The sequence below is a fragment of the Narcine bancroftii genome, chromosome 10 (genome assembly GCF_036971445.1).
Source record: "Narcine bancroftii isolate sNarBan1 chromosome 10, sNarBan1.hap1, whole genome shotgun sequence".
NCBI lineage: Eukaryota > Metazoa > Chordata > Chondrichthyes > Torpediniformes > Narcinidae > Narcine > Narcine bancroftii.
This window is the reverse complement of record NC_091478.1, coordinates 77,880,134-77,895,196: the sequence shown is the minus strand read 5'-3', so window position 1 is coordinate 77,895,196 and position 15,063 is coordinate 77,880,134. Positions and strand designations below refer to the sequence as shown.

General features: G+C 38.7%; 1 long non-coding RNA gene across 1 annotated transcript; it reads right to left on the bottom strand.

The window, feature by feature from the left end:
- Positions 1-2,072: 2,072 nt before the first annotated feature.
- LOC138743973 (uncharacterized) lies at positions 2,073-3,713 on the bottom strand. Its single transcript, XR_011345150.1, has 3 exons — positions 3,607-3,713; positions 3,119-3,208; positions 2,073-2,613 (listed from the first exon to the last, which is right to left on the bottom strand). It is a non-coding gene; the product is annotated as an uncharacterized lncRNA (long non-coding RNA).
- Between the last annotated feature and the right edge of the window lie 11,350 nt (positions 3,714-15,063).

The following is a 15,063-nucleotide window of genomic DNA, read 5'->3' as shown; positions in this document are numbered from 1 at the left end:
TACATCTTTTCATGGAACTAATTTGGGAAACGCTGATGTAGACAACTGCTGAACTATTGAGGACAGACTAGGGAACTGAATTTTGAGACTTCAATTATGTTATTCAGTGAAATGTAGCTTTCTAACAGTATATTCAAAGGGCCCCAATGATGGGAAGTTGGAATGGGTAAAAGCTTGACTAATTTGATAAGTTGATGATTATGACAGGCGAGGGGCACAGAGCATAAGGCTGTTAGAAATTGCCAGATAGCATTGGAGTGTTTCTGGAGGAAGAGCTTTACAGAGAGCAAAGTGAAGGTTGAAGTTGCTCTGTCAAGATTAGGGAAAGAAGACTGGAAAAGGGAGATTAAAAAAGGTTGAATTATGGGAAGCATTATCATTATCTAATTGTCAGAGAGCACAGACATTGTGTCAGTACTGCCTTAAGATTTCAGGGATAGCAGGGACGCCCACGGAATCATTCACAATAAAAATGGGCAGTTATAAACTCTTGGAAGTGAAAGCAATTTCTGCAGGGAAGATGGGCACTATTTGTTGATATATAAATATCAAGGAGATGTAGGTAGGCCCGATGAGTTTTTTGTGGGGGAAGGGATGTGGGTTGAGGAGTTTGTGTGTAGTTTACTGTTCAGAAGGTTGGCATGAGGAGAATGGTCCATTTGGAGGTGGAGCTCATTTGCAGATTACGAAGGAGTCATTGGAGAAAGCCGTGGGTCAGAGGAGGTGGATTTTGCCTTTAAGCCAAGTACAAAGAGGAAGAATATAGAATAATTAGTAAAATGATGAAGAAGCGAAACGAAGTAGCTGGATTGAATGTCAGAAAGGAGAGGGACACCAGGGGGCTCGGATGTGATCAGAAGGAGAAACTAAACACAAATGGGCAAATAATTATAGTCATATTTTAATGTGTCATTATCTAATCTTTGCCACATTAATTGCAAAGGCAGCGTTACATCTGTAAAGTACTAATTCACTGTTCTGGTCATGCACTGCTGTGTTCTGTTATCGTTAAACTTGATATTCTGATTAAGGTCTGCAGTGATGCAGCTATAACTGAAACACAATTGGTCACAAGGACAATGGTGAATATTCCCTGTCTATATAAAGAGAATATGATGCTGTGAAACCTCCTGTGGGCAAATCTTTGTTTCATATTTTATTTCATTGGATATCTCTGAGTGGAACTTTTTTAAAACTGAAATATTGAATTTGGATTTTGGGGTTTTATTTGCTGAGGCCTTTTTTAAAAAAAAATCCTCCCTATTCAAGTTTGTAGTTGTAAAGATCTGAAATTCTATACAATCTTCAAGATTATTTTAGTGTCATGTAATGAAACAGACAATGTTATACCGCACGATATTTCCTTTGGTCTACCGCAAGGCAGTCAAAGATTCGCTATCAGCAGAAATTGCCCAGCACCTCTTACAATCAGAGAAGGAAAGAGAGGGACCCCCCCCCCTCACAAAGTCGCTGAGTGTCCGAAGATTTGCCTCCAGCACTCTCTCAGCCTCTGCAGAAACACAGCCTTCAGTCCAAACACCTCGTTGATGAGACCTGGTACCCCTTCAGCCCGTCTGCAGTCTGCAGCCTGGTGTGAGTGGAATTTTAAAACAAACCACTGTTGGCTTCTTTAATGGGCTGTTTAAACCCTGTACAGAGAACTGCAGTCGGACTAAGAGGTTTGACTATGGGAGAGCACGGTGACTTCCCTCTCTGCGGTTCTTACAGCAGCTCTGCCATTTTTTTTGTCTGAGCAATGGTCCATTCTATTTGTAATAAAGTAGCATTTTCTACAACACTCCTGTTCATGGGTACAAGATGTTTAGCCAGTGAGAATGCGGGCAACTTTCATTCTGTGGTACAAAAACCATTTTTTTCCCCTCTGTCTCAAATGTAGCACTCCCAGAGATCTGAAAATGTGCATCTCTGAGTCACTGATTACACCAGAGATCAGAATAGTTGTTGCTGCATTGCTCCCTCAACAACATAATGTTTATGTGCAGGCCAGAACAGTGTGAGATGAGAATTGTTAAATGGAGGATGAAGAAAAAACTTAAAGCAGATTCCAAGTTCAGATTTATTGTCCAAGTACACACATGACATCACAGACAGTATAACCCTCTAAGAGACTGGTTTTCCTGTGAGCAAGGCAGAATTTCTACTTATCATTAAATGTAAATATACTCAAAAGTCATATACAAAAGAGACATGTAAACAAAGGAAGAAATGTAAAAAAAACTGCCAATACAGAAAAATATAAATATTCAGTAGTCCTTAAATGAGTGTCTGAGTTTGTTGTTGAGGAGTCTGATGGTGAAGGTTAGCAGCTGTTCCTGAACCCTATAGGTCTTGTAGTATCTCGACATCCTACCTGATGGTCACAGTAAGAACAGAGCGTGTGCTCGGTGGTGTGGATTCTTCATGATTGCTGCTGCTTTCCAACAGCAGCATTCCCCGTAGATTTTCTCGATAGTGGGGAGTTTTGCCTGCGATATTCTGGACTCTGATCGATGGATTCTGATCAACAGTAAAAGTCTGAAAATCCCCGTGAAGGAGTGCTCTGACTTCGCTTGGGGATTGGGTCGGTCCAGATTTTCGGATTCTCGGGCAGTACTTTTAAAATTCCGATTTAAGGAGAATAAACAGGTTCATTTTAATAGTTTATCAACAAAACTTTTTAATATAAAATACAAAGTACAAAAAAACATTTTTCTTACATTTATGACGCACACGGTCATTTGTTGCCTCTGTGGTGCTTACAACACAAACAAAAGCTGAGAGTTTTCGAAAAGTCCATATTCTTGGGTGGTCTGGATTTCTGGAATCCAGATTTTTGGACTTTTACTGCATCTTAATAAAACAAGTAATTTCTTCAGGTCTCTGTTAATAAATGGTTCCATTTGCCGATGACCAAGAATCATGCATAAAGAGTTGTTAAAAATTAAACATTTTTGGTGCTGTCTGAATGCAGATTTTGCCCTGGCACTGTGCTAATCACTTCCATTTTAACTGAGAGGACAAATGCTCTATTTAAATTTCAATTTTGCTGAAAATATAGACTGGTACAAAGCTATGGTTCATTTTGAGAAACTGGGAATGGGAGCAATAGAGAGGATACAAGATCTTTCTTGAATGTTCCTTTTTTTTTCCAGTTCTGACAAAAGGCACTCAGCCTGAAACATTAACTCTTCTTCCCCATGGATGTTTCCTGTGTAGTAATGTATTTCCATCACTTAGACAGTATTTTGCTCCTTGAGATCCCTCTAAATTTATTTAGTCATGAAAACAGTTTCTCCATACCAGCACATTAACAGTTAAATGTATGTCAGTTTCTACTAATGTATTTGTAAGTAGTTTAATGATCAAATGATCATCTGGACTACAGTAAATATAATTATTAATTTTAATGTTTTTTATTATAGCAACTTTCATTTGAATAATACCATTAGGATAATAAAATAGAATGTTCATAGGAAAATAATTTGATTTCCCTTTTTACATCTTAAATGATGCATGAAGAGCTCTGATTTCTAGTTGAGACCCCTGCCCCCCTCCAAAGCTCTCAGCAAATGTTTGAGAGCCAAGCAGAACCACCACCATCCTCACCAGACGACAGGCAGCGGTTGGGACCATTGTTCTCTAACTTGAACATTGATCTGATTTTCTTCTCTCCTTTTTTCCAGTGATTTGCCTTAGATGTTTATCCACATGAAAACCTGCTAAAGGCAGCAATGATTCAACTTGTGAAATAAATATTAGGACAATGCAGTATAGTTTGAACAAGCTTTTAGTTAAATATAGCAGCACATTCTAGCAAGGAAGAGGGAGGAAGAGAAAAACAAATCAGAAAGCAATAATTTAGTTGTTGATTGGAAATATTAAATCTCCATTTCCTCAGATACTGCCTGATCTGCACATTATTTCCAACATCTGCAGATTTTTATTTTCCTCATTGGGTGTTGGGTAGAGCCAATGTTTGTGAGTGGTTGGGGCCACAGATTACTTCCCCCCCCCCATCTCCTATACTGGGTCAGGTCAAGACAAGGAGTGCAATTGCATGCCCATGATCTACTGCTACATGTAGTTGGAGAGGACCACAAAAAAAATGTAGAGATTGGGTATCCCTTTTAACTTTCATGGCATATCCATGATATGGGATGGCTGAGTGAAGGGAGAGGGAAGAGAGGGAGAACTAGAAAGGGAAAGGGGGGAGAGGAAGCAGGTTAGCAGAAACAAGAAAAATCTATGTTAATTCCATCTAGCTGGAGAGTGCCCAGATGGAAAATGAGGTGTTGTTCCTCCAGTTTGTGGGTGGTCTTGGTGGGACAGTGCATTAGCCCATGGACAGACATGTGAGTGTGGAAGGGTGACACAAAACTGAAATGGTTGGCTACTGAGAGGTCTCTATAGTGGATGGAGAGAAGGTGCTCAGTGAAGCAATCTCCCAATTTGCCCCAAGTCTATCCAATGTAGAGAAGGCCCAGAAACAAAACCCTTGTGTAACCTGGAGGCTGACTGGATTTCATTTTTTTTAAACTGATTTACAGACTTTTGTGAAGTGTTGACAACATACAGTTTCAGGTTTGCATTCAGTAAAGGTCTGATTAATGAAAACTGATAACGCGATTATTATACCCCAGGCATGATTACATGTGGTCCAAACGCATTTCTACAGTCATGTGTGTTAGAGTATTTTTTTTCTGATCAGCCTGTGAACAGTGAATGATTATTTCTTGGCCAACCAGAATGCAACACTTGTCTCTGGTAAGTATCCAATTATAAAGAATCCTTTTGATTCAACCAATCAATATATCACATTTTTTTCAAAAGTAAATTTTGACTGAACAAGCTTGTTCTTACCAGTAGTATTTTTCCTCCAGTAACCACGAGTTCTGAAGCTATTGCCTCTCAATGAATTCTTTATATTAATTGCTTTATATCTGAGAACTTTCCAATGGGCCAAATCTGTCAGCTCAATTATAGAAATCCGGTCTGATTAATAATGTGAAGGCACTTGGCATGTATATTTTTCTAAAACACACACGCCACAAGAATACAATATATTCAAGGCTGGGATAAATAGAATTTGCGCATTAAGAGAATCGACAGAAGTCTGTTTAGTGCAGAAAAAAAGTGCTGAGGTAAAACATTTACCATGATTTTGTGGAACAAGGGATGGATAACTCCTGTTTTTTTTCTCTGACAACAGGCAATTTTGCATAAGAATTCAAGTTGTGAATTTGTCTCAAGTAATCACATTAACCCTTTTCACACTGGCTAACCAGTAATTTGGCCATTCAGTGAACTGGTTAAAGAAGCCATTTTTGCCATTCACACTGGACCACTGTTGACTGGTTCTCTGCATCCTTTCACACTCATCACCAGGCATCCCCAAGGATAGGGAAGTCTATCCTCGACTAACAACGTCTGGATGATGCATCGAGTGATGGTGGACCTGCCCTAAATCCTGATAAATGCATTATGATCTTGTATTTAGACAAAAGTAATCATGCCTAATTATATGTACAGCACAGAATGAGACCATCAGCCCCTGTTGTTGGTGGGAAAGTTGTAGCGGCAATAGTGTACAATTTATAAAGATAGCGAGAAAGATCAATGGCGGGCATGTCCTCCCTTCTGTGCATGCAGCCCATTGCTGCTAGGTCCACTACCGCTCTTTCCCACCGTCTTTATAAATTGTGCAGTTATGTGTTTTATACCACTTTCCCACAGTCTTTTATAAATATATAAAGGTTTATATAGGTCACCAAAGTTTATACAGTACCTTTTAATCTTTTGTTTCCATCACATTCCTGCACTCGCAAAAACATCATCAACATGTCACCACTTTGTCCCTGAATAGTCCACGTCCCTTTCACATTGGGCTAATCGGCACGCAGGTGTCAGATGATGCCGGGGATGATACAACCTACCAAGGCTGTCCATTCCCAGTGTGGTTTGATGCCTGCATGTTGATTAAGGAGCTTTCACACTGGACCCTTAACTGGTAAATTGGCTGTTAATTATTAGGACAAAGTACCAGTGTGAAAGGTGCTATTGAGAAGTTCCATTGCTCTCCGCAGTTGCTTTTGTGCAAATCTGCACAACGCCAACTTGCCATCTTGCCCAATTTTTAGAAAGCATTTGTCTTTAAAATTACACCCAAATTTTGCCTCCAAGATGCTAAACATCTAGACAAGATCTTTTTTCAACTCTTAGGATAAAGCAGACTCGTATGCTGATGTATTTTGATAGATTGAATAAAAGATAATGAATTAATCTCCTCTCCAATCACTGTTTCTGGAAGGAGCTACACATCAAAGGAACGCTATTTGAAGTGACATTTTTTAGGCAAATGATATATTGATTATAACCCTTTCATACAGAACCCCCATCCCCCAATCATTGAACTGCTGAAAGTAGCAGAATCCTAATCTAGTAATGAAGGATTCTGGGAGTTATAATCTTTAGATACAAGTATACCCCGCTTTTCGAAACTAGAGCGTTTCTACAGAACCTTTCGTAAGCAGAAATGACGTAAAGCAAAGAAGCAATTACCATTATTTTTTATGGGAAATTTTTTTGAGTGTTCCCAGACGTAACCTACCAAATAAGGTATAAAACCTAAAATAACAGTAACATTTATTAAAAGCAGGAATGATAGAATAAATACACAGCCTGTAAAATGGAAATAATGTACGTACAATGTAGTTAGATTGAGTTGGGGTGGTGGGAGGTACAGGAGACTGGGGTGTAGGAGAGAGAGGAAGAGCTGTTTGGGGTGTGTGCCCAGCCTCTATAACAGCTCGCTGCTTTCATAAAGCGCAGACAGGTTTCTTTGTAAAAGCAAATTTGTGTAAAGTGGAGTATACCTGTATGTGCTTGCAAATTTAAGATTTCCCCCCGTATACATCCAGGTGCTGGGATTTAATAATGAGGATCTAATGTACATTGTACAATGATCAGGGTGATGTAAGCCCCTTATGATGTTGGCTCCTTTCTTAAGGCATCACCTCGCATAGATGCCTTCAGGGGATGGGAGATTGGAGCCTGTGATGTATTCAGCTTTGTTTCCACCTTCTGCAGTCTTCTGTACTCATGGGAACATGAATGACTAAATCAGAATGTGATGTACCCAATCAATGTGCTTTGCACAGTGCACCAGCAGGGCTTGGATTGGGTTTTCGATGACATGCCAAATCTTCTCAGATATCAAAAGTGGAAGTGCTGATGTAGCTTCTTCACAGTGGCCTCAATGTGGCGGCTCTTGGAGAAGTCTTCTAAAATAGGGAACCGTCTCCACCTCCAACACATTAATGCAGACAGATTCATGGTCTTTGGCCTTCCCCTTCTAGAAACAACAATAACCTTTTGGCTATAAATAAGTTTAAATTCTCCTTGTGAATACAGATAGTTGAAAGGATTTACAATCTCTCACCACACATCAAGGTATGATTTGTCCCTCCACAAGTATGCATTTTAAGGGTTTATTCTGGGGAACTGTTTGAGACAGTTGGAGATACAAGAACATAGAAATGGCAGGCATCAATACACCATCTGAACTACTCCAGCCTGGTATGCAGAACTAAAATACCCAAAACATTATGACGCTTGCCCCTACCAGAATCAATCCTCTAAAGAAGCAATAAGATCCTTTGTCCAATTAGAATTTTTAAAAGTTGGAAAATTTCTATTTAATTCCCTCAGGCAGTTGGAAACTTGATGCATCTTGAGACACACATTTATTTTACCCTCAACCCATGTGACGTAGAAGGGAAGATCATGTTCAATCAGAGCCATCTCTGGAATATTTATAGAGCACTACAGCACAGTACAGGCCCTTCGACCCTCGATGTTGTACCAACCCATATATTCCTTTAAAAAAATATACTAAACCCTCCATATCCCGTAACCCTCCATTTTTCTTCCATCCATGTGTCTGTCTAAGAGACCCTTAAATGCCACTAATGTTTCAATCTCCACCACCATCCCTGGCAAGGCTTTTCAGGCACCCACAACTTGCTGTAAAAAAATCTTGCCATGATGTCTTCCCTAAACTTTCCCTCCCTTCACTTTTTACAAATGTCCTCTGGTGTTTGCTATTTCTGCCCTGGGGAAAAGGTGCTGCTGTCCACCCTATCTATGCCTCTCATAATCTTGTAGACCCCTATTAAGTCTCCTCTCATCCTTCTACACTCCAAAGAGAAAAGTCCCAGCTCTGCTAACCTTGGTTCGTAAAATTTATTTTTCAATCCAGGCAACATCCTGGAAAATCTCCTCTGCACCCTCTTCCTAACCTCCACAATCTTGCTATATTGAGGTAACCAGAACTGAACACACTACTCCAAATGTGGTCTCATCAAAGATTTGCAGAGGTACAACCTGACCTCTCGACTCTTGAACTCAATTTCCCTATTAATGAAGCCCATCATCCCAAAGGCTTTCTTAACTATCCTATCAACCTGCGCAGCGACTTTGAGGGGTGTATGGATTTGGACCCCAAGTTTCCTTTATTCATCCTAAGTAACTAACCATAAACCTTGTTCTTAGTCTTCTGGTTTGTCCTTCCAAAATGCATCTCCTCACACTTATCCAAAATGCATCACCTCACACTTATCTGGATTGAACTCCATCTGCCACTTTTCCACCCAACTCTGCATCCTGTCTATCTCCTTTTGTAACCTTTGACAACCTTCAGCAACATCCACAACTCCTCTAACCTTTGTATCATTTGCAAACATTGGCCCATCCTTCCACCTCTTCATCTCGTCATTTATAAAGATCACAAAGAGCAGGTCCCAGAACAGATCCGTGCAGAACTCCACGCGTCACTGTTCTCCAGGCAGAATACTTTCCTTCCACTAGTACTCTGCTTTATACGTGCAAGCCAATTTTTTATTCACACACCCAAGGTTCCATGGATCCCATGCCTCACGACTTTCTGAAAAATCTCTCATGGGGGAACCTTGTCAAATGCCTTGCTAAAATCCATATAGACCACATCTATCACCATACCCTCATCAATTTCATTTGTTACTCCTCAAAAAATTCAAATAGACTTGAGGATAAAAAAAATAAGGATTAAAGGATTGCAACAAGGATAAAATAGGATTTTTGTAAGTTTTAGTTTGATTGTTGGGGACACCTCTGATAATTAATTAATGACACTGAACCAAATGTAACAGGACAGTTGGGTGATCACTTCATCATTGTCTTAGTCTCAGTTTTAACATGTGCAGTTGGAGAATACAATGGAAGGTCATAAAATAACTTATATTGTGCCAGCTAATCAAAGAAATATTCCAACAATTATTGAAATAATATGAATATTATATTTAATTTACTAATTCTTGGATATGCGATGGGAAAACTAAGAATTCATTTCTATCCATATGGAATGCCAGCATCTACAATTAAAAACATATATTCAACTTTTACTTCTTACCTGAAGAGCAAATCACCATTCTGAGATTATTTCTTGCTTGCTTGATCAGCAAATGTTGACCAGTTAAAGTTACAATTCTGGGTGATTGAATAAATAACTTTCCTTTTATTAAAGTTTTTATTATTTATCAAAGGAAACTAAATTATGCTCAGAATACCTTTGAAATTTCTGAAAATAAATTAAATAGAGATAGATGAGGTGCAACATTTTTTCTTAATGGTCTTGAGACTTTGGATCTCATGACGATAGTGAATCTAAGCATTTTAGTTCGATAGTAGAACTTCTTCCTGTTATTGATCATAGATGAAAAAGACTTAACCTTTTGGGAAAGTACTTTAGACAGTTGCAGATGTGTCCCGGCATTCAGGGACTACCAACAAGCACATAAACTTCATGTCGTGGTTTTGCAGAACTGGTTTTATATCCAACCTGAACTGGTGTTACCCATGGATCCAGACCAGAGTATATATTAGGAAAAGTTAAAAATGACCAGAGTCCAAGTAGTTAAGGAAATTATCAATAGAAATTTGGACAGAACTCTTTTTCATTTGACAAAATTACTTGTAGGTAAAACATATTTAAAGTTAGAGGGAAAGATTTAAAGGGGGCCTGATGGGCAACTTTTTCCACACAATGGGTGATAGATAATGTGGAACCAAGCTGCCTGAACAAGTGGTAGATGAAGGTACAATTACAATGCTTAAAGGATATTGAGACAGGTACAAAGAAAGGAAAGGTTTAGAGCAGTGCCGTAAATGCTCTGTGGTAAGTAAGGGATGTGAGTGGACAACAAAAAGGTTGCAAACCATTGGTTTCGAGGGATATAATTCAAATGCAGACAAATGGGAGGAGTTTAGGTAGACAATTTGGTTGGTTACTATATACAAGTTGGACCGAAGGGCCTGCTTCCATGCTGTTAGTTTTAAAAACTTTAAAAAAAACAAGATTCCATGAAAAGTTGGCCTATCTCGAACCTGGATATAATCTTCAAAGCTTTTTTTAAAAACTCACTCAGCTTTCGGACTTGCTTGGTGCTACAAAATCTTTTAGTCAAAACTACCATAACATTTCACAATAGCAGGTCATTTTGTGAGATTCAAAAGCATATTTTGTGTATTCATAACAGCTTAACATTCACACATTAGTCATTAAAAATTAAGTAAATACAATGTGTCATTTCGTGAATTGTTAGAATATTTCTTCATAATTAACACCCATTATATTCTTCCATTGCAAATACACCCTGTGATTATACAATGACACATTCCACCCATCATTCTACAGCAAATTTGACTTCATCGTGCCAGGTCTCTTTACCAGTTCCCTTTAGCATTACCCCCCCCCCCCCACCGCCGGTAAACAGCATTCCCACCCGGATCTAACACACTAATGACATCATGAAGAAACCATGTCAGTGCCTCTACTTCCTCAGGAGTTTGCGGAGGTTTGGCAAACATTCTACAGAGGTGTGATGGAAAGAGTGCCAATTGGCTGCATCATGGTCTGGTATGGGGACACCAATACCCCGAGCATAAAGCCCTACAGAAGGCAGTGGATACATCCCAGGCATCACAAGCAAAACTCTCCCAACCATCAAGAACAACTATGGGGAAGGCTGCTGTCGGAGAGCAGCAGCAATCATCGAGGATCCACACCACTCAGCACATGCTCTGTTCTCGCTGCTATCATCGGGAAAGAGGTATCGGTGCCACAAGACTCACATCACCAGGTTCAGGAAGAGCTGCTACCCCATCCACCATCAGATTCTTCAACGATAAACTCAATCAGGGACTTATTGAAGGACTCTTTCTTTTGCAATTCATTGATTTTTTAACTCTCTGCATTACACAGTCAGTTTGTTTAAATTTCTTTATTTGTTTACATGTGCATGTTGAGTTCAGTGGCTTTTTTTGCACTATCAATAAGTGGTAATTCTGCCTGGCCCACAGGAAAAAGAATCTATATGTTGTCATGTATGTACTCTGACAATAAATCTGAATCAGACACTGGAACGTGTGTCCTTACTCTGCTTCCTTCACAAAGACTTGCATCAATTTTAGTTTGTTTAAATGCCTCTAAATATACCTTTATTGAGAGAGGGTGAATCTCTTGCAGTCATGTCTTTGGTCAAAGGCAACTGATCTCACCTGCTGAGGACTTGTGTTTCTCTACTAAACTCTCAGGATGGAGAATCAAACATGTCCAGCTCTCCACATATGTTCATATAGTTATAGGTGGGCAAGAGTTCCAAGCCCCATTCAGCTTGATTCACTCAAATGTAAATCTCCAAGGCATAGGCAATACATTGTGCCACTGCATATCATAGTCAATTGCCTGTACCATGCCACAGCAGAAGCAGTGCACTGTGTTCTACAGTAAATGGGTTGTTCAACAATAAGGTACAGTTGAGTCATCTGTTGTAGGAGGCAAATATTTATTCTGGACCATGGCTCTGTTGGTGCTGTGTGTATCTGGTCAATTGGTCTTTCTCCACTAACATGTTGTCTCAGGAAGTTTCGGTCAATTGTTCAACCAGGTGGAACCATTTGGTCAATCTGAACCTTAACTGACCTCTCATGGCAAACCTTGCAACAGGAGTTATCAAAAGGTAATCAGGTTTAAGAAGCCTGGATAATCTTTTTTTTAAATCTTGGCTAATAGAGGGAAATGACAGAGGCCAGCTGGTTTTCCCATATCTTCAGATGGACCATTCAACCAGCAACATGGTTCAACTGGCTAGAAAAGATTCCATGATTCCATGAAAATAGTGATTACAATCCAAAATTAGAAAATAATTGGAGAATCTACATTTATAGTGTTCAGCACATTTAATTTAATGCACACTCCAATGTGGGTCCCATATCTAAACCCATTTCTGCAATCTTAGCAGATTGTACCTGCAGTCCATCGCTCTCATTGTAGATATCCTGGCAATCAAATCATTTCCATCACAATCAAAATAGGTGATCATATCCCAATAAATCAGGGCCATAGTTATCAAACAGGCAAACATGGTAACTAGTTTCTAGGTTGCAAGATCCATGAAGTATGTGTAGAATGGCAGAAGGAGAAGTTCTCATGAATAATGAGCACACTGTGTCTGATTTAGTATTTCATTGTTTGAAATATGATGCATGCAAGTTTAGCATTCCCTCTTGTGCTGTACTGGAGTCATCCTAGATATAAATGCTGGTTGCTGAGAATTAAGCAAAGCTTGACAGCATATCCTTTGACACTAATACTTCACTATATACTTGAAGGCAAATTCTTTGATGTTAAATAAATGTGAAGCAGCATTTTACATATTTAGGTATTGGTTTTCTTTTTCATTTGCACTAATCTTTTTTTCCAAGATGATCAATCACCAACAAAACTGAAGATTTTCACTCAACAGTTTTTGGTATGTATGATTAATTTTTTTGATCTTGTTGCTAAACTTAAAATGCACATGCATGTAATATTTGGAATTTTTTTTCATCCCTATTGGTTCCTAAAAATCATGACTTCGATACTACAGTTAGGAGTGGAAACTTTAGTTTAAAAATCTAACAATCATTAAAATAAAAAATAAAATCACAGCCATAATTCAGGCTTGTAGTACTGAGGCATCCTTGGATCTAAATTTAAGTCAACCACTAAATAGAGTTAGACATCAGGGAAGTGCTCAGCTCTCCATGTAACAGCACAGGATGCTAACATAGGACACACGTTCTGTGGGCGCCATATTTCGAAGCTCTAATACATTGATTCAAATACATAACTTCTCTTTATACAATGTAGTTCAGTCCAAATTGATATGAGGGCTAAAAGTGGTTTCCTCATAAAATATTTTTGATGATTGTTTTTTTAAATAATTTTTCATTTTCCACACTGTGAACCATATCAACCAAAATATGTACAAACATTTCTCATTAAATATACACAGTGGCATTTTCTCCCTTTTTTCCCCCTTCCCTCCCTCCCCTCTTCCCACCCCCCTCCAAAACCCATAAATATTCAACATATACAATACAATAAAACCATAAAACAATACCTTCACACAAAGGAAAATAAACAAGAAAAAATGCATCATCTATTTGTTACACACTGAATCGAGTCATTTTGTCTTCTTCTCCTTTTAGGGGATGGAGGTCCGAGGCAAGCTCTCTCTGTTCCATGTATGGTTCCCAAATTTGTTCAAACAATGTGACTTTATTTTTTAAATTATGTTATTTTTTCCAATGGAATACATTTATTCATTTCCATGTACCATTGCTGTATTCTCATGCTCTCTTCCATTTTCCAAGTTGACATTATACATTTTTTTGCTACTGCTAAGGCTATCATAATGAATCTTTTTTTGCACTTTATTCAACTTGAGGCCTAATTCTGTATTTTTTATGTTACTTAAAAGAAAGATCTCTTGATATTTTGGTATGTTATTTTTTGTAATTTTATTTAATATCTGATTTAGTTCTTCCCAAAATGTATATCTGACACTTTATCATTACATACCTCCCTGCTGGATCTATTATTTCCTCCTCTATTTTGATTGGTACATTTTTGTTAACTAATATGGCTACACCTCTAGCTTTTGAATTATATGATGCTGCCGCTACGTATCCTTCCCAGTCTCTTTAATTTATTATGTTCCACTTCAGTTAGATGCGTTTATTAGATGCGCCCTGGTGTCGGGCGTCCCTCAGCTGTTCGTGCTGTAGCTGCCCAATCCTCTGCTGAGTCCCCCTCCCGTCACTGTCCTCTTTTTCCTTTGATTGTGCTCTGTGCACTTTTGTTTGTCTCCGAGAGCCATTTTTGAAGTCCACCGGTTGGGAGGTCGCGACTCCGCAGGGCAGTCACCAACCTTGGGGATCGGGCGCTCCTCGCCACCACAACTCCCTGTTCCTTCGTGCAGGTAAGGATTTCTTCTTTCTTCTTTGGTGACTTTTCTTTTTTTTCGGTTGTTTTTACTTTCTCCTTCTTGGGTGCCATCTTCTTTCTCTTCTCTGTAACTTTATCTTCTATTTCTTATATTTTATTTTTGTTGTGCTTTGTTTTTCCTAACTTTTTTCCTTTTTTTTCTGGAGATGACTGGTTTTCCTGACCGGCCATACTCCATCACGTGACTCCTCATTTTCTGATCATTGTGAAAGTAGTCCAGAATTTTTCAAAAGTTTCTAACAGTTTTAGATGAGATAGGAACTCAACTTGATCATGTTCCAAAGTGAGACCTTTTTGGGTGGATTTATGATTTTTTTTAAAGAATAGATTATTGGAATTCCATTTCCACAAAACCCAGAATTGTTTTTACTTGGAAATATAATGAGGATAAGACCAAAATTGAAATGATCTAAATATCATGTTGAATTTGTTAAAATTGCATTGGCTGTGGCCAGAAAGTGTATTGCAGTTACTTGGAAGTCTGACGCCCATTTAGGTATGGCATGCTGGACTGTAGAAATGCATAGCTGTGTTCCCCTTGAGAAAATTACTTACAACCTAAGAAATAAGTATGACATATTTCTGCAAATATGGAGGCCATATTTACAGATCTCAGGTAAAAAATCTTTAGTTGAGTTTCTACCAGTCCTCGAGTCCACGTTAACCTTCTCCAAAGAAGAAGACTAGTTAAATAATGA